This window comes from Nuphar pumila, chromosome 6 (genome assembly GCF_984573655.1).
Source record: "Nuphar pumila chromosome 6, dmNupPumi1.hap1.1, whole genome shotgun sequence".
Lineage (NCBI taxonomy): Eukaryota > Viridiplantae > Streptophyta > Magnoliopsida > Nymphaeales > Nymphaeaceae > Nuphar > Nuphar pumila.
The window spans coordinates 105,775,833-105,795,462 of record NC_143254.1 but is presented as its reverse complement, the minus strand read 5'-3'; positions in this window follow the sequence as shown (position 1 = coordinate 105,795,462).

Sequence of the window (19,630 nt, the reverse complement as noted above, 5' to 3'; positions counted from 1 at the left end):
CATTCCCCTTAGGACTTGGATTCCAGTCTGAAATCAACGATTCTATACATTCAACTTTGATATTCATTCATCAAAATAAAAAGGCAATTAATTTAACATCAAAGTATCACATCAATGTAAATTGTCAAAATGGCTCTTACCAAACAGAAACCCCAAAATAGTCCTACGAACAACTAATGATAGTGTCATGGTTTACCAGCCTTGGTCCTGTACTGCATCATCACTCCATCAAACGTTCCTCACTTGTATTCCCCATAAAACAAGATTAGTCTCTTTCGAGTTGGTAAGATGCAAAACAACATAAAGCATGTACATTCTAAAGTATTCATTTTCATATATTAGTCACAATTTCAGGCAAAGCATTCACAATGCATAGACGACATTATTCATTCAACGACATATCCAAGATATAATAACAATGCAACAATTGCATAAATCTCACAATTCATCAACTATGTATCCATGATACGATTTACACTAGATAAATACCAATAAATGATAACAATTCTCAAATTGTACACATAATTTTTTGTTTTATCTTAATTACTTGACTCGTGGTACTCGAGCCCTCACTGCATCAGCAATGCTACTTCAGGGGTGTATTATTTGATGAAACCGAAGAGTCAACCTAACTAGGGCTTACAAAACAGGCGACCTACAACCAAAAAAATTCCGTTAATGGCAACTATAACTAAAAGTGAATACATCCAACACTACTGCAATAGATAGGGTAATCATGTAGGACACATTGAAAACCCTGACCTCCCAAACTTTGAGTGACTCAAGACCAATGAGACGTCTCTCTCCCAAAACAAAGTGGCATCGCAAGTGAACCTATATGCCCAATGTTACTCGAGGTTGGACCTTCTACCTGCTCCAACTAGATCTGTTGTGGATGAGTTATTGGGTCGATTATCTTCACTAGATATATTATTATATCATGCACCTCATTCACTGAAGTCATTCAGGGTCTCAAGCTCAGGTACCCCCTTAGAGCACAATCACATTAATGTCATTATGTGACCTCAACCTATTTCCACTTATGCTCGGGTCTTTTTAACCTACAAGAGCATACTAATGGTGAAGGCAGCCAAAATGTATAAGTGTGGATTTAATTCATGTATTATGGTACTTTCTTGTGTGCCCCCATGGGTTCTTAATAGACCCCAGCTTGCACGAGCTAACAATGTGTAAACAATGCTTCACATGAATCATACATCAAGTTTATTATTAAGAACATCCACACCAATGTGTGCCACACCACGAGGGTTTCTTGTATCATGCACGCAACTTAAGCAAGATAATGAAGACATGCATATCATTCATATGATTTCCAACAAATGCACTTTTCAATTGTAACATCATTATCAAGCTCAAGAAAATCCAAACAAATGCTCACATATGTAATTTCAAACATTCATAGACATTTAACTGTGAGTGTATGTGTTTGACAAGATGTAAGTGTGCATAATATAGATATATGCTCCTTCTTGGATTTGCATATTACCCCCATACTCAAATGCACTCATTTAAAATTTCAGAGTGTGTGCATAGATATTTTTCCAAAATGATATATATATATATATATATATATATATATATATATATATATATATATGTATATATATATATATATATATATATATTATAGGGTAGACTTGTGATGGCGAATAGATGCACACCAAAACTTGATATATTTATTTTTTTCAATTGGTGCAGACTGGCGATAAAAATCATTGTCATACGAAAGACATTCTATAAGGCTTAACTGTTTTTTCTGAAAAAAAACGTAGACATAAAAATTATCCTTCCCACAGTCACTGTATGCATCACATTTTTTTTCTTGATATGATAATAAACAGTTCAATACTCAAAAACTGATCAGACAACCAAATCAGTCCCCATTGACTGATTAGAATAAAAGTTTTATTGAGAATAATCCTGATCTGATTATTCTCCAAATTAGATCAAAGTTAAAAGAAATGTTTTTTTATTTATATATGTCCCCTTTTTTTAGATAAGCAGGCTCGCCAGCTCATGCCCCCTGATCGACCAGGGTCTGAGAAGAATATGAATATAAATATAAATATGTATACATATTTTTAGTAAAACTATACACAGACTTGCGCCTATGCAGTCTGCGTATAAAACGAAGCCTGGATATGAAGCTGCTGCCATGATACCAACCACTGTCCAGGCCATGGTCTCTTCTCATGCAGGTTCAGACCACGATCTGAACACACAACACATAATAGACCAAAAAAAATATTTTTAATACCAAACTATATTCAGCACAACACAAGATGTGTGTGAAAACTCATGGCTAAAAAAAAAAGGTGCTTAGGTTAAAGATGATAATGTGAAGCAAAATAACATCCACGTGATTGCAAGGATAAATGGCTGGAAAAAGTCTAAAAAGAACCATGACAGACCTTGAGTAGGTCTCACATTTTGAAATATGGAAAACAAAAACAGACCTTGAGTAGGTCTCAACGTTAGAAGTAAAAGACAAATAATAAATGAAAATTGTGATAGACCTTGAGTAGGTCTCAACATGTTTAGACAAATAATTTGTTTTGAATGTTCTAAGCAAACATTCCCTATGAAAATGGTAAGGGACCTTACCACACAAAGGTTGTTTCATAAAAGGTTTTGTGATAACATTCTTATCATATCATACATTCATTTAACTAAGATTGGTTTGAAGAACAAAAACATGGTTGTTTCAAATTTTAACTATTATAAAATCTTTTCACAAATCATGATGTCATAGAATTAAAATGATAACCATCATCTATGCATCTCAAATAAATTATAAACCATCAACAAGGTCCAAATCTATTTTCCATTATGAATCTTACATTTTAATCGTAGAGAGACAAGAAGCTACATGCATACTTGCCAAATTTTACTTTACAAGCATGTTAATCATAAAAATATAAGTATTGAAATGGAAGACATTCATTGAAATAAAACAAGCCATCAATCTTAATAAAATAAAACTAACCATGAACTACATCTACTAATACTAATGAAAGCTAAAAGAAAACATAAACATGCATAACTTTTTTTTTATATCCCTATATGTACCTACATGCATTTATAGAATACATGCAAGTATGAGGGATGAACGCCATAAAATGTACATAAGATATGGATTGGAGGTTTCTTACCTTTTTTGAAGAAATCAAGGAAATGTGAATAATCCCTTCTCTACAAATAGTGTAGGTAGGGATGGCAGTGGGGCGGGGCGGGGCGGGGGACAAGGTTTCCACCCCCGCCCCGCCTCAAAATTTTATCCTCCACCCCCGCCCCGCCTCCGCGGCGGGGATGGATTTTATCCTCCACCCCCGCCTTCATCCCCGTTTCATGTCCTCCACCCCCGCCCCGTCCCCGTCCCCGTCCCCGCCCCGTCCCCGTCCCCGCCCCGCCCCCGCCCCGTCCCCGTCCCGACCCCGCCCCCGTCCCCGACCCCGCGGGATGAGCGTGCTCGTCACCGGCGCCGCTGGCTTTGTCGGCACCCACGTCTCGCTCGCCCTCCGGAAGCGCGGTGACGGTGTCGTCGGCCTCGACAACTTCAACGACTACTACGACCCCTCGCTCAAGAAGGCCCGCCGTCGAATCCTCGGCGACCACGGCGTCTTCGTCATCGCTGGCGACATCAACGACGCCCGGCTCCTGGCCAAGCTCTTCGACCTCGTCGCCTTCACCCACGTGATGCACCTCGCCGCCCAGGCCGGAGTCCGGTACGCTATCGAGAACCCGGCGTCCTACGTGCACAGTAACGTCGCCCGGCTCCAGGGTTAGGAAATTAGGGAAGGGAGTTAGGGTTAGTAAACAGTTCATCTGAGTTGGGGGCGGGGATGGGGCGGGGCCGGGACGGGGATGGGCCGGGGGCGGGGCGGGGATGGGCCGGGGCGGGGCCGGGGCGGGGATGGGGCGGGGCGGGGCGGGGGAACGTGCCAGTCCATCCCCGCCTCCACCCCCGGACGGGGATGGATTTTAACCTTCATCCCCGCCTCCATCCCCGTTTCATACCCTTCATCCCCGGTCCAAACGGGGCGAGGCGGGGCGGGGCCCCGCTTTCCCCCGGTCCACTGCCATCCCTAAGTGTAGGGTGAAGTCCCTCTTGGTACCTCACTCTACACCTTTGAAATTAGGGAAGAATGCTTCCTCAGAGATTTGGATGGAGAGGAGAGAAAGTAAGAGAAGAAAGAATGAGCTTCTCTTCATTTTTTCCACTAATTTATAGATTTAAATTAGGGTTCTTGGAGGGTTTAGTGATGTGTGGTCATGATTTCATAATGGAAAATGGAAGGCTAAGATAATACATGGCCATCTCCCTCTAAAAACATTTTTTTCAAAAGGGCTATGGGATTTTCAAAAGAGTGCATGCATGAAATTTTGTTGTTTTCATAAAAATGGCAAACACTTTTTTGTCTGGAAAAGGTCTTTATCCATATATGGATAAATCTTGGGATCCTATTCATAGGATTCCTCCCAAGAAATAGTGCATGACAGGAAGACACTCTCATGTGATTTTCAAGGTGTTCCCCCTCCCAAGTTTGCATGAAAATGGCAAAAATGACAAAAGCAAGAGGAAGCCTTTTGGGAAGACCCTCTCATGTGGTTTTCAAAGTGTTTCCCCCTCCCAAGTTTGCATGAAAATGGCAAAAAGGACAAAAGCAAAAGGAAGCCTTTTAAGAGGTCTTCCAATTTGAGTCTTGCCCAAAAAGTCCCTCAAGGCCACTCGAATGGCTTTCCCTTAAGCCATGAAGGGATGAGGTGGAGTGGGCCCCACTCTACTCCCTCCAAAAACATTTTTTTCTTGGCCAACATTTTTTTTTTGTGGATAATCAAATGGTTTGGTTTTAAATTAAAACCAATGTGGGTCCAACCCACAGGCACAACAAGATTTTTTTTCATTGTTATAAAAAATCATCTACATGATCAATTATGCCTTGAGTGTGTGGTTAGCCAATTCAACTAATTTAATTTTAATTTCTTAATTGATAATTTGATTTAATTGAATATTAAATCAAGATTCATAATTTACCAACCATTGTCATTGTACTAATTTCATAAGCCAGAAAAAAATATCAAATATATTACCAATCAATCACACAGGTCAAATAAAATAAACCAAAACTCTAAAATTCCTAATGACTAAGATTTTTTTTTTATAAAAATATTGTAGAAATTTTTTGGGTTTTATATCCTACCCCCTTTAAAAAGAATGTCATCCCCAAAATTCCACTACAAGGATTAATCGAAACAAGTTGGGGTATTTTTCTTTCATGCTCGCCTTTGGTTTCTATGTACATTCTTTGATGGCATGGTGTTGCTGACACACTTTGAACAACAAAATGGTTTTCGATCGCAAAACTTGGTTTCTGCGATCTATGATCTTCATCGATTGTTCCTCTGCAGTCAAGTTCTCCTAGACATCCACATCTTCATACTAGATGACTTGTAGATGATCATGAATGTACTTTCGCAACATAGACAAGTGGAAAAAGTTATAAATTTGTGTATATTGTGATGACAGTGCCACTTGATATGCTGCATCGTCGATTCGCTCAAATATTTTGAATAGTCCAACAAATCTCAAACATAATTTTCCTTTTTTTTTAAACAAAAAACACTCTTGGTGGGATATACTTTCACAAAGACCATATCCCCGACCACAAATGTGAATTCTCTACACTTCTGATCAGCATAACTCTTATGCTGACTCTGGGCTGCACGAAACCTCTCATGAATTATTTGCACCTGCTGGGTGTAGTATTGCAATACCATCAGTGACTCATTTACTCGCTTGCTGACATCATTCCAAAAAGTTGGTGGTCGTCTGAGCCTCTCGTACAAAGCCTCATACATAGTGATCCCGATGTTTGCATGATAATTGTTGTTGTACGCAAACTCTGCCAAAACCAAGAGTATATCTCAGTCACATTTTTAGTCATGCATACAAGCACACAACATGTCCTCTAAGGTTTGTATCATCCACTTTGATTGACCATTTGTCTGGGGGTGAAAAGCGGTATTGAACTTCAACTTAGTACACAGAGCTTGTTGCAACTGGCCCCAAAACTACAAAGTAAACCTCGTGTCACGGTCTCATATGATCGAAATCGGTATCCCGTGCAAACAGACTATCTCCTTGACATACAAGTGAGCTAAGCTCTCAAGAGATTGATTGATCCGAATAGGTAGGAAGTGGGCAAACGTGGTGAGTCTATCCACAATAACCCAAATAGCATCATGTTGCTTGTTCGTCCTTGGTAGACCTACCATAAAGTCCATAGTGATACATTTCCACTTTCAATACGGGATCTCAATCAACTACATCATTCCACCAAGTCATTGGTGGTTAATCTTGATTTGTTGGCAAGTCAAGCACCTCGAGACATACGTTGCTATTTCTCGCTTCATCTCGTTCTACCAAAACCTCTGTTGTAGGTCCTTGAACATCTTAGTGCCTCTAGGGTTGATGATGTAGTTGGTATTATGGGCCTCATCGAGTAGCTCTTTTTTCAACTCTTGGTCATTAGGCACCAAAGTAGATCCTTTATGCAAATGCTCTCATCTCTGCTATAATGAAGAGAGGAATCTCTCTGCTGAATACATTCCATAAGTTTCTCATATTGAGGGTCCTTCTTCTGTTTTGCGATAATTCTTGTGAGAATTTCAGGTTGAATAGACAACCGGATAACTGGATAGTTCTATCATCGTCCGCAAACGGTCTCCAAGCAACAAAATCCTCAACAAGCTTTTAACTTACACCCGCAAAACTGGTCAAAACACTACTAGATTTATGGCTAAGCACACCTGCTATGACATTCGCCTTTTCCAGGTTATAGGATAAGAAAAAATCATAGTCCTTGATGAACTCTAGCCAACATCGTTGTCTCATATTTAATTTCTTTTACGATAACAAATACTTGAGATTCTTATGATCGAAAAAGAATTTGAACGACTCACCATACAAATAGTGCAACCATAGTTTCAACGTGAACACTACGACTGCCAATTCCAAGTCATGGGTCAGATAGTTTTGCTTATGAATCTTTAACTGACGAGAGGTATAAATAATGACCTTATCATTTTGCATCAAAACATATATCACTCATGTACTAGAGGCATCTGTATACACTACAAAACCACCTCGACCGGATGGTAGTGCCAAAACTGTAACAATAGTGAGCTTCTTTTTTAAAATCTTAAAGTTCTCCTCACACTTTATCCTCCCAAATGAACTTAATACCCTTTCTGAGAAGCTTCGTTATTGGCATGGTGGTCCTAAAAAAATTCTGTATGAAACGCCAGTAGTAGCCAGTTAGTCTGAGAAAACTTTGGATATCTCTGACATTCTTTGGTTGCTCCCAGTTTGAGCATGAGTTCAATCAATCTTTGTTGGGTCTACAACAACTCTGTTCATCGAGATCACATGGCCCAAAAGCATGACCTCCTCGAGCCAAAATTCACACTTAGAGAATTTCACAAATAAATGTTGCTCTCTAAGAACTCCCAGAACAATCCTGAGATGTTCCTGGTATTGCTCCATGTTCTCGAAATATACCAAGATATCGTCGATGAAAATAATTATAAACGTATCTAAGTATGGTCTAAATACTCAGCTCGTCAGATCTATAAAAGTTGTTGATGCATTAGTGAGTCTGAAAGGCATCACTATGAACTTATAATGCCCATATCTCATCCGAAAAGTAGTTTTCGAAATATCCTCATTCTTAATTTTGAGTTGATGGTACACACATCTCATCTTCATTTTCTAGAATACTTTGGCTCTTTGCAACTGGTCAAACAGATCCTTAATATGCTATAACAAATATCTATTTTTAATAGTAGCTTGATTGAGAATCCTATGATCAATGTATAATCACATCAATTTGTCTTTTTTCTTTACGAATAATACTGGTGTACCCCAATGGGGTACACTCGGTTGAATGAAACCATGTTTTATCAGCTCTTGCAATTGCTTCTTCAGTTCTTTAAGCTCTGCTAGTGCATATGATAGGGTGCCTTAAAAATCGATGCAGTTACAAACAATAACTCAATACAAAACTCGACATTATGATATAGAGGGAGTCTAGGCAATCTGGAATTTTTTGTATAATCTCCAGATTATTAATCAACATGGTAGTTGGTTTTGCTAGGGTGACACTTACTAGGAAAGCAGTGCATCTCTTCTGCAGATACCTCTCAGCTTAAAACGCTAAGATCACTCGGTCTTTCAGGACAAGTCTCAAAAGTTTGAATTCTACCTTAAGAAAACATGGTCGAGAAAGAACAATCTTTCCTTTTCGACATATAATTTGAGCATAATGCTCGAACAACCAATCCATACACAATATGACATCAAAGTTAGTCATATCAAGTAGTATAGGATCAACAGACAGGTTCTACCCCTTGATAAGAACTTCTATGTTCGGTACAAAAGTCATACAAAAAGAAAGTTCACTAGTTGGAGTATGTACCTCTAATGGATATTTCGAAGGTTCAACATGCACATGTAACTATTTAACAAATTATAGGAAAATGAACAAATGACTTACACCATAATCAAATAAGACAAAAGTTGCTTATCCAACTGCTAGTACGGTACCTTGCACCAACTCATCTTTGGCCAGCTGCTCAGCGGTAGTAGTGTATACGTGCCTCACCGCTGACTTCTGCTTCTGTTGTTGATCGGTTGCTGCTCCTATTGGGGCTGAGATCCTCCAACACCCTACCTACTCTCGTCAGTTTGCTTCTTATAACCCTCCTTGATGTAGTGGCTAGGTTTTCCACAGTACAACATCCACTTGCGTTATGGGGACATGGTTGTCTCGGTTGGTTATGATTGCACCTTCAGTAACTTTGTTGAGTTGGTTGTTAGAGTTTGACACTTCCTTGGTGCCTCAGCTTCTTTGAAGGTGGGGTGAATTTCTTTTCCCCAACATCCTTTCTGAAAAACTTTCTCTTGGGTCAACTCTTTTTACCCCTTGAATTCTGCATGGACTTGGTTGGTTGGGACTTTTATGGTTCTGCCTAGTAAACCTCAAGAAGGGTTACCATTTTAATGGCATCATTAAGAGTCTTAGGTCTATTGGTGTAAACCTTAGTCCGCAATACTGTCTTTAGCCCTCGTGCAAACATCATTGCATGGTCCTTCTCAATGGTATAAAGGTTAGGGCAATAGCATTCCAAACCTCAAAACTTGGTGATATACTATGTCAAAGTCAAACCGCTCTACTACAGGTTCAGAAACTTCTGCATCTTTCAGCTTCTCTCTTTCTTAGGAAAATAAGTCATGTAGAAGAACTCAGTAAACTGCTCCTAGGTGACAGATTCACTAAGAAATTTGACCTCGAAGGTCGATGCCCACCAATGTTCGACGTTCTCTATAAGCCTGTAGGTCCCAAAATTGACCTTCTTGACCTCAAGGACTTCCAACATGCAAAAAATCATCTCGATCTCACAAACCCAATTCTCGACCGCCTAGGGGTCCGTCTTACCAGAAAAAGGAGGGTTCATTTTCATGAACCTCTTGTATGAGACCCCACCGCCAATGATCGTTCGATTGCGATTTGCTTGCTGAGCTACGACATCCACCAGCATGTTGACGGTGTCAACGAGGTTGTTAAACCTACCTTGCCAGGCTATCTATACAAACAATCACACAAATTTGTATAAGTGTTTGAATTCAAAATTTCAATATCAAAATATAGCATAATTGTAGTCATTACTGATATTGAAATAAGACAAACTACAAAACAAAAGGTCAACAAGGTATACATTGATCAAGAGTATAAATTTTTTTGTCACATCTATAATAGCATGCTTTTATAACAGTAATTGCCAAAATTTCAGCAATGTTGATAATCATTGCAAAACAAAGAAGCCAAACAAAACTAGGAGTTCATCTCTCGACTCTGCAACAAAAATTGATGTGACCTTAATCGTACTAGTGGTGGCAAGTGAATTGCCTATAGTATTAACTTTGACTTCCCGCATGCCTACGCTTAGGCTGTGGCTCTGGTACTTATGACACTTGCGCATCATGTCATAAACTTTTAGGATAGCAAACTCCTCAACGAGCTGCTCAAGTATAAGTTTAATAGCCTATATGACCTCATCTTGTGGCTATGGGGTATTCAACAGGTCAAGTTGAGCCTGGATGAGCTCATCACACTCGTCGCTCCAAGCCATCTACCCAATATGCATACAATATAAATTTTATATCTAAAGTAAGAGGAATACTCACAATGCGATGGTCAGATGTTGGATGGGCCATGAACCAATTTATAAGTTATACATATCCTAGGCTCTGATACCAAAGTCGTAATGCTCTAAATTTTTTAACTTAAAAATTTAAGATTTTTTTTAAATACAAATCTTTCAAACAACAAAAATGTTTGAATACAAGTTAAACAATTTTAGGTTAGTTACAAAAAAAAGAAGAAAATTATATAGGATTGGATCCATTCCCCTTAGGACTTGGATTCCAGTCTGAAATCAACGATTCTATACATCCAACTTTGATATTCATTCATCAAAATAAAAAAGCAATTAATTTAACATCAAAGTATCACATCAATGTAAATTGTCAAAATGTTTTTGACCTAATAGAAATGGCAAAACAGTCCTAGGAACAACTATTGATAGTGTCATGGTTCACCAGCCTTGGTCCTACACCGCGTTACCGCTCCATCTAACGCTCCTCACTTGCATTTTCCATAAAACAGGATCAGTCTCTTTCGAGTTGGTAAGATGCAACACAACATAAAGCATGTACATTCTAAAGTATCCATTTTCATATATTAGTCACAATTTTAGGCAAAGCATTCACAATGCATAGATGACATGATTCATTCAACAACATATCCAAGATATTATAATAATGCAACAATTGCGCAAAAATTGCGCTAGTGAAAATATTTTCATTGGCACAGAGCAGCACTAGTGAAAAATTTTCTCTGGTACGACAACTACCAGTGAAAGCTTTTCACTGGCGCAAATGTCTTATGAGGGTAGCATGCATTGCATATGTAGTTCTAACTACATATGAGTCAAAACAATTCAAACTCATGAGTCAAAACAACTTCTTTTTATGAGTTCCAACTAGGAGTTCCTTAGGCTTTTCACTAGCACAAATTGTCACATGGCACAAACTATTGCATGAGTGAGCATGCATTGCAAACTCATGAGTCAAAACAACTCTTTTTATGAGTTTCAACTAGGAGTTCCTTACGCATGAGGGTAGCATGCATTGCATATATACTTTAATGAAGATAACTCTTGAGCTAGAAATCAATTAGTGGAAGTTGTATCAGCTCAATTTAACTACATAAGTGTGTTCAATGTGGGTATGGTTTATTTACTAAGGATCAAATTGTGGGTCGTGGTGCTTTTCTGAAGTAAAAATATGACTTTTTAACCATGAAAGTTTGATAGATTGTGAACCATAAACTTTTGAAGCCCTTGAGTAAAACAAATAAAAATATAAAAAGAATCTGGTTTCTAACTTCTTCAGTAAAACAATCATACATATATATAGGAAAAAGCAGAAAATTGGTAAACTTCTAAATGATGGTGAAGGTGATACAATCTGGAAACTGAAACCGCAAGGAGAAATCTACCAACTATGAATTAAATAGGAAAAAGCAGAAAATTCAATAAAAATATAAGAAATGACTAGAAATTATAAGAAAATAAGTAAAAACAGAAAATATCAGAAATAAATAGAAATTAACTGATATCAAATCTCATCTGCTTAACCACATGAGTCTCTTATATATATATATATATATATATATATATATATATATATATATATATATATATATATATATATATATATATATATATAAAACTCTTACCATACAAATGTTTTCTATGCTTGATTTCATAGGAATGTACTTTTTGATCATCTCATTCCGACATGTAAATAGCTTTCTATAATGTTTGAAAAATTGAGGTCTATAATTTTTATAAATATTCAAGCTGAAAAAATCATCTGTTTTGAAAATGTCTTGTTTTTTAACATCACCTTAATGTGATATTAATGCATTAAACTTTTTTGTAAAATTCTTGTATTATTTATATGTTTGCTATATTTTTTATGCATAATTTATATTTTTGCACTTGTACTTTATCGAGAAAACTAATTTTCCAAAAATGTTTCGTGGCATTTTTTGTTGCAGAGATTATCTTGCCCCCAAGAACGAGACTTGTGAGTGGTGACTATGACTTTGGTTTTATCTCTCCAACATCTATAAAAGGCCAACACCTAATCAACCCCAACCCTTCTCGAATCAATATTCTGGAACTCTTCATAGAGGAATAGAGGAGATAGCGAGAGGTTTAACCAACTGATAGACTACAAGAACAAGAGCAAAGGTGGAGCCACATTAAGGGGAGGGTGGTCACGTGTCCACCTTGAACACCATCCCCCCCGGTATGAATCATGATGGACAATGCCCACCCAACCCACAGGAAACGTGGGCAGTGCCTACCTTGATCGGTCAGGGTAGGTAATGGTGCCCGACGCGAAGGTGGTCGATGGGTGACGGCTCATCCCGACCTTTCCCTTTCCCAAATCTATCTCCATTCGATGATTTTTTTGATGATTTGAGAGATCTAGGGAGAACTGAAGGAGTTTGTTTGGTTCTCTTGTTGGCTACATAAATTCTGATGCCAAAAATGGTGTGTTCTTTGTTTGGTTACTTGATGAAGAATCAAAATTGATTTCATGTTTTTTGTTTTGTCTCTTACGTTCAATATATCATGCCTTATTGGCTATTGCTTGATTGAATTATTTATTGATTTGGTGCTTTCTCTATTAAGTTAATTTTGTTCCTTGTTTCTTTTTCCATGTTCATATGTGATACACTTTTGGTTCTTGACTTTGGGGGCCAATTATGCAATCTTTTTCTGTTTTTTTTTTACTATTTTGTAAGAGAATGACTGCTACTTTTGCCCTTTTATTGAAAATTATTTTTATTTTATTCATTTAAACTTTGTCATTCAAATTATTCGGTATGTTAATCTTTATTAGTTTCAAGAGGAAGGTCTTTGGATACTATATCGGCAGATATTATTTTTATTCTTGATTTTTTTCTTACTTCCCATCCGTTCTCTTGCACATTTTTGTGGTGGTTCAGAAGTTGAAAGAATTTTGTCATTCATTGATATCCTTTATTTTCTTCTGAATATTACAAGTTTTACTGATTATTGTGTTCTAGATTATGTATTTTTGACTAAAAAATAGTTTCTTTAATGAAAATATTGTGTTGGTTGTCTGCTGAAGGTTGCATTGAGTTGTCATCCTTCATTTGTTTTGTTTCAGTTGTATAACAAAAGCACTTTATAAAGCACCTATCAAGTCTTGAGTAAGAAAAAGATTATGTGGAAGCAGCACGTAGAAGAGTCAGAACTTTAAAAATAAGTTTTTAACAAATTGGTAAATACCATCTTTTCTTCATTTTTTAAAAGAAAATAGAAAATGGAATAATAGTAATAAGAAGAAATATTTATTAAAGAATTAAGATAAAAATCTCCAAAATGAAATTGTTATATGGCAATCAATAATGCATGAATGAGAAGTCGTTTATTTGAAACTGATGGAGCATATATAAACATATTGAGAAGGTTTAGAGAATGCAAAATGACATGTGAAGAATCAAGAATAACATAAAATGCACGAGTAAGACAAGAAGTTTCATCTTCTTGTGCTCTTTGTTGAATTACTTGAGTGACCTAAGATAATAGTTCATTGTCTTGGAAGATTTGGTCAACTGAAAAGTGCTTGTATGTGTTAGGTCTGGGTTTCTCTTCAATACCAAGAAGATGGATGACATATGGAATATGTGCTATTACTTTCTAAAGGATATAAAATGTTCTTTAGAGGCTATTTTCATCCCTGTGATGCAAAATGAAATGAAAGAAAGATTTAATCATTGTATTATATTTTACACCCTTAGGCTTCCTTGTGGACTACATGTAATTCCACGTTTGGAAAATAAGATTTGAGATGTAAATCTGCCCATAGGTTGGCTGCATTTGGATGACTCTTTTTCCACATATATATTTTGTTTAATACCTATGATTTTTTTATGAATAATAAATCAATAAAAAATAAAAAATTTATGTCTCAATTATGGATTTGATTTAAATTAGAGTTTAGTATGCCTGTCAATCATGAGTGAATTTTGTTTGCAATTGAATTTAACTGGTATTTAATTCAATGAGAATTTGGAATTTAAATTACATTAGATTGAATTTAACGTGAATTTGAAATTTGATTTAATTAGAATATGAACTTAAATTTGGATCTAATTAAGTATGAATTTGGATTTAGATCTTAAAGGAATTTAGAAATAATTGGATTTGGATTTAGAAATATACTCAATTGGATTTAAATTTAGACTTGAATTAATTAAGTAATTAATTAATTTAAGTAGGAAGAAAATCCCAAGAGGGTGAAATGTCCCCTCCCTTGTGGGCCCATTCTACTTGGCTGAAAATTCTACCTACTAATTCTAAAACACCTCGAAAACTACTTTTAATTAAAAGTCAAAGATGGTTAATAAGTTACTTAATTCAAGAAATAGTTTAGAATTAAGAGTTTTGATTAAGTGGGCCCAACTATATGGGAGAGAGTCCATATGAAATAGACTCCACCCATATGTAAACTACATCCCAAACGAGGTGGGACTTCCCCACCTACCTATTCAAATAAGAAATAAATAAATAAATATAATATAAGATATATCTATATTGAAATCCTAATGGGTTAGAAATTTCAAATTGGGTTGGACTTTCTAAGTCAACTAGGATTTCCAACAAGGAGAGAAGAGTTGGATTACCTAATGGGTTTGGAAACCCATGGGGCCTATATAAACCCCTATTCCCCCCCCCCCCCCTTTTCCTCCTTAATTGTTCTCACTCTCTCCTCCTCCTCCATATCCCACGCTCCATCTGAGGTCTGGACTAAGGCTGGAGGTGCTACTATAGGTGGCACACACATAGGAAGAAGGCCTACAACGAATATGAGAGGTTCTTTATGGTAGCAGAATCTCATTTTGGTGCTCGATTTCTTGCTTTTTGGCTTTTTAAGGTAGGTACACTTGACCTGGATTGTGTACATAGCACATTGTGAACAGTCCACATATGCTCAACAATAAATGTATATAAACCAATCATAATGATGAGGCTGATATCATCATTTTTCAAGAATCTTGATTATCTAAAAATAATTTTGGGAAAAATCACTTTTTTGTAGAGATTCGTGTCTCCATTCTTGGAATCATTTTTGAGTTGGATGTTTAATATGTAGGGATGCTCAAGAGATCTGTATTTTTATATCAGATCCATGTTTAAACTGATATGGAGGTCTAATCCAACCTCTAACTCATGGTTTTGCAAAAAACTGATTCTTGGATTTTTAAATACTTATTTTTAGAAAATCAAATTTTATGAGATTCTTGTTTTTTTATGAATCGTGTGTTGATCACTATTATGAGATGGTTGTATATATCTCCAACATGCTTAGAGGTTACGAGTATGCATGTAATGATGATATGATGAAACACAAGTTATTTAAAGCATGAATTAGTGTTTTTTTTTAAATAAGCCTATGTATAGGTATTTTTATTATAATTTTCATAAATGTGCATAATGGATAAAATTTTAGAAGTGGTATTAATATGTTATTAGTCCTTGATTCATGCATGGACTGATATCATGTTATGATCTGAGGTTATAAAGAACTCCAATTCTATTTTGACAAAAATAGTTTTTAGAAAACCCCATAATTCATTATTAATAATTGTAAAAATGGTATAGATGTCATTATATTAATGATGATTGTTTTGTTTGAATGTGGTCATCATATATGATGTTAGAACTATTCTTAATTCGATAATTATGGTAGACATTAGAATGATATGCAAAAGAAAAAAAATAAAACCTTAAACATGGAAAATCGATTTTCGGGTTTCAGGGTCTCTTTTTAGAAATAATGATTTTTATGGGTTTTAATCTATTATGTTATGTATTATTTTCCTCTACGGTCTGATTGAGATCAAACTCTTATTTAACCTAGTATGGGTATACATGGTTGAACTAAGCATATATAAGTAAGTTAATGTATACTAGTGTCGATTAGGGTCTATGAGAGCCTTTTTCGGGAAATCAGTTTACATGAATTTATTTATGTTTGTGCCAAATTAATTTGTAATCAACTGGTATTTATTTATATTTAAATAAGTTTGATAATATATGTGCAGGACTGATATAACATGCAAAAATGAATCCCAATTGTTGTAATACAAATTTGGTGTTTCATAGCCTTGTTTTGAAAAAAATGTCATTTATGTTATTTGGGATTTATTTTATGAATCAAATTTAGTTATGAACAACATGAATTGATTTTGTTTCATGTTTAAACTCATGATACATGTGTATGAAAGACTGAACATCTGAAAATATTTATGAGAAATCATTTTTTTGGCTTATAGAGGTATTTTTTTTTAAAATTGGGTGTTCTTTGCTAAATATGGATAAATTTGAGCATTGCAATGATATTTTGGTCTGAAATTCTTTTTGAACAACATGATAAACACCTTTAGAGTACTTTATTTGAGTTATTCATAACTTTGGAATTCAATAGAATAATTTCTAAGCTTGCTTGGTGAATCCTTGTGAAGCTATGTGCGATTTTAGAGAATTCTATTTCAAATGACTTGAAATAATTAATTGTTTCTCCCAAACTGTAAATCCTAAAAATCTAAGATTTTGGTGTCTATCATACAAGGTATTGAAATCAATTGCCATAGTGCATGGTTGTCTTGTAATTTACATGTGAATTTAAACAAAAATCAAGTTTTTTGGAGAAACCGATTTTGGTGAATGCGCATATGATTATGAAAATGGTTATGCATGCATGTTCATGATGATTTAATGTTTAACTTATGGTTATGATATACTGCATGTGTTTATGATGTGTAGCATATTTATAGTGTTCATATAATGCTATGACATGTATGAGATGCATACAAGGTTTGGGATGCACATAGAGTTGTGTTGCACAATATGTGGCCATAATATAATCATGTTATAATGCTTACATTTCAATACAATATGTCATGTGTGTGTTTGTACATTAGAATATGAAAACCACGTGTGTGCACATGTTTGCTCATAATTGCATGTTAAGCTTGTGTTCTAAATGAGAACCATGGCATACTTTATTTCAATAGGCTATCCGAGTGAAATAACCACATTGACGTATGGCTTAATAAAGATAACCCTAATTCGAGATTCCGGGTATACCCCACAAGAGTATGTTGTACCATAAGTCTCAGGTCTACCTTGGAGAAGGTAGATGGTGCAAACTCCCTAAACTATTGAATTATGAAAAATGCTTCGAGTGACAATGGCTGGGTTGGCCCTTGATCTTTGGAGTTAGAGAGCCAAGACTACCAATATTAGTCCTAGGTGATATATTAAGTCCTTCTACATAAGTGTAGGATCGATCATGTTTGGTTTGTGCAACTACGAGATTTTTTCTTGGTTGTGTATAGCTCATAGTGAGTTCAACTCAGTCAGTCACTCAGAAAAAATTAAAACACATAGTATAATAAATACTCAAGTGGTCTCATTTGTTTTGTGATATGCCCTTCGTGCACGTGATAGAGTTGGTAAACAAGAAAAGCAATGCATTAGTTAATTAGGCACACTTTTGATTATGCAGTTGCATTCATATTATATCTATATTGAAAGCATGCATTTAATATTATTAATGCTTCAGTGATGATATACCATGATAAACTGTTATCTGAATTTAACTGTTATGATTATCATGATCTGGTTCTGAATTAATGTTGTTTATATGCATGCTTAGTATTGTTTACACTCGCTTTGTTATTATGTTGCCCACTGAGACTTGTTAAAGTCTAACCTCTTACTTTTATATAAATATAAGTAACAAGTGAACAATTATGGAGTAATTGCGGAATGTTGTGGGGGTACCTTGCCAACCAATTATTTGAATCTCGGGGACTGCCTTTGATTATTTAGAATTTAAAATTGGATGCATCAACAATCTATTTTTATGATGAATCATTTATTTTAATTTATGGTTGAATATGATGTGTTTGAATACTTGTAACTTGCTCAAAGTTGTTAAAAAAAATTATATATATATATATACATATATATATTTTTGTTTTATAAAGAGATTCTTTTATGTAATGTATTCAATCGGTTTGACAATGATGATTTAGTACTGAATCTGGTATTAAGAGGCTAAGACATGCTCGCGTTTGGGCTCAGACAACCTAGATCATCTAGTACTTAGTACAGTTGAAACATAGTCATAGGTAAAGCCATTACATATTGGAATCAATGATTTAAAAAAAAATCCAATTTTTTTGGGTTAAAATTTTGAGGTGTTGCATTTTGTCTTTTGTTGATTGTCCTTGGAATCACCAAGTTGTGCATATTTTATTGAGAAAGGTTTGCTTGTGTTGTCTGTCACATGGATATGGCTAAAAGGGTATGCAACATTGCTTATATATATTTATTTATTTCCTTCAAAAATTGGTATTGGAGTAAAAGGAGAATGAATGTAATTATGGCTTTAGGATTTTTAAGTGTTTTTATTTTTGTAATTAATATTAAGCATGAATTCATAAATAATGAATGTTTGATTTTGGTTAAAATATTTGTGTGTATTTTTATCAATTAACATAGATAAAAGATCTATAATTTTGGTTAGGATTTGGGTTTTTTATTTGCATTATTTCAAATGTTATAAATGTCTAATTAGGGTTTTGATAATTTTTTCTGTTTTTTTCTTTTCAATTAACAATAATAATCATTCTATATTTAATTACCAACTGGGGGGTGGGTGGGGGGCTTTGCTTGTGTGGCAGGTGCAGTTAGTGCATGTCACCTTGTGTTGGGATGTTGCAAGTTCAAATCCCTATGGTATAGTTGTATACCTGATAGGGTGATAGGGGTCTGCATAGCCCCAAATTTCTTTGTCAAAAAAAAATCATTCTATATTTTATTTTTTTGAAAATTTTAGGGTTTTAAAAATGTTTTTCAATTAGCATTAATCATGAGTTTTTATTTTTATTTTTATTTTTATTTTTAATATAATTTAAGGGTTTTTTGTGTGTGTTTTTTGCATGATTTTTTCTCTTCTTTTTATTGTGCATTTGTGCCCACTCTAATTTAAATTTCTGACTCCACCCCTTGATGTGATATATATTCTTTTTAGTAATAACTGGCTTTTGGGTCAATAGAATTCAACCTGTGTACAAGTTATTCTAACAATGTAAAAAGATTAACACTAATGCCCCAGTTTTTTTTTACTCAAACAATGTTTTTTAATTGATAAAAAACATGATTTAAGGGACGATTTCTGCTACATCAACCATCTTAAACACATCTACAAAATTCTAACTAGATCATACTTACAATCGACCATAGCAATTATATCCTTTTCAATCTCAACAATAATGCGATGATAAAAAAAATATTGGATTAAGTCAAACTAAGGCTCCATTGTCTTGGCAAGACCCAGATCTAGCTCTAGGTGCTCGGATGCTTATAAAAA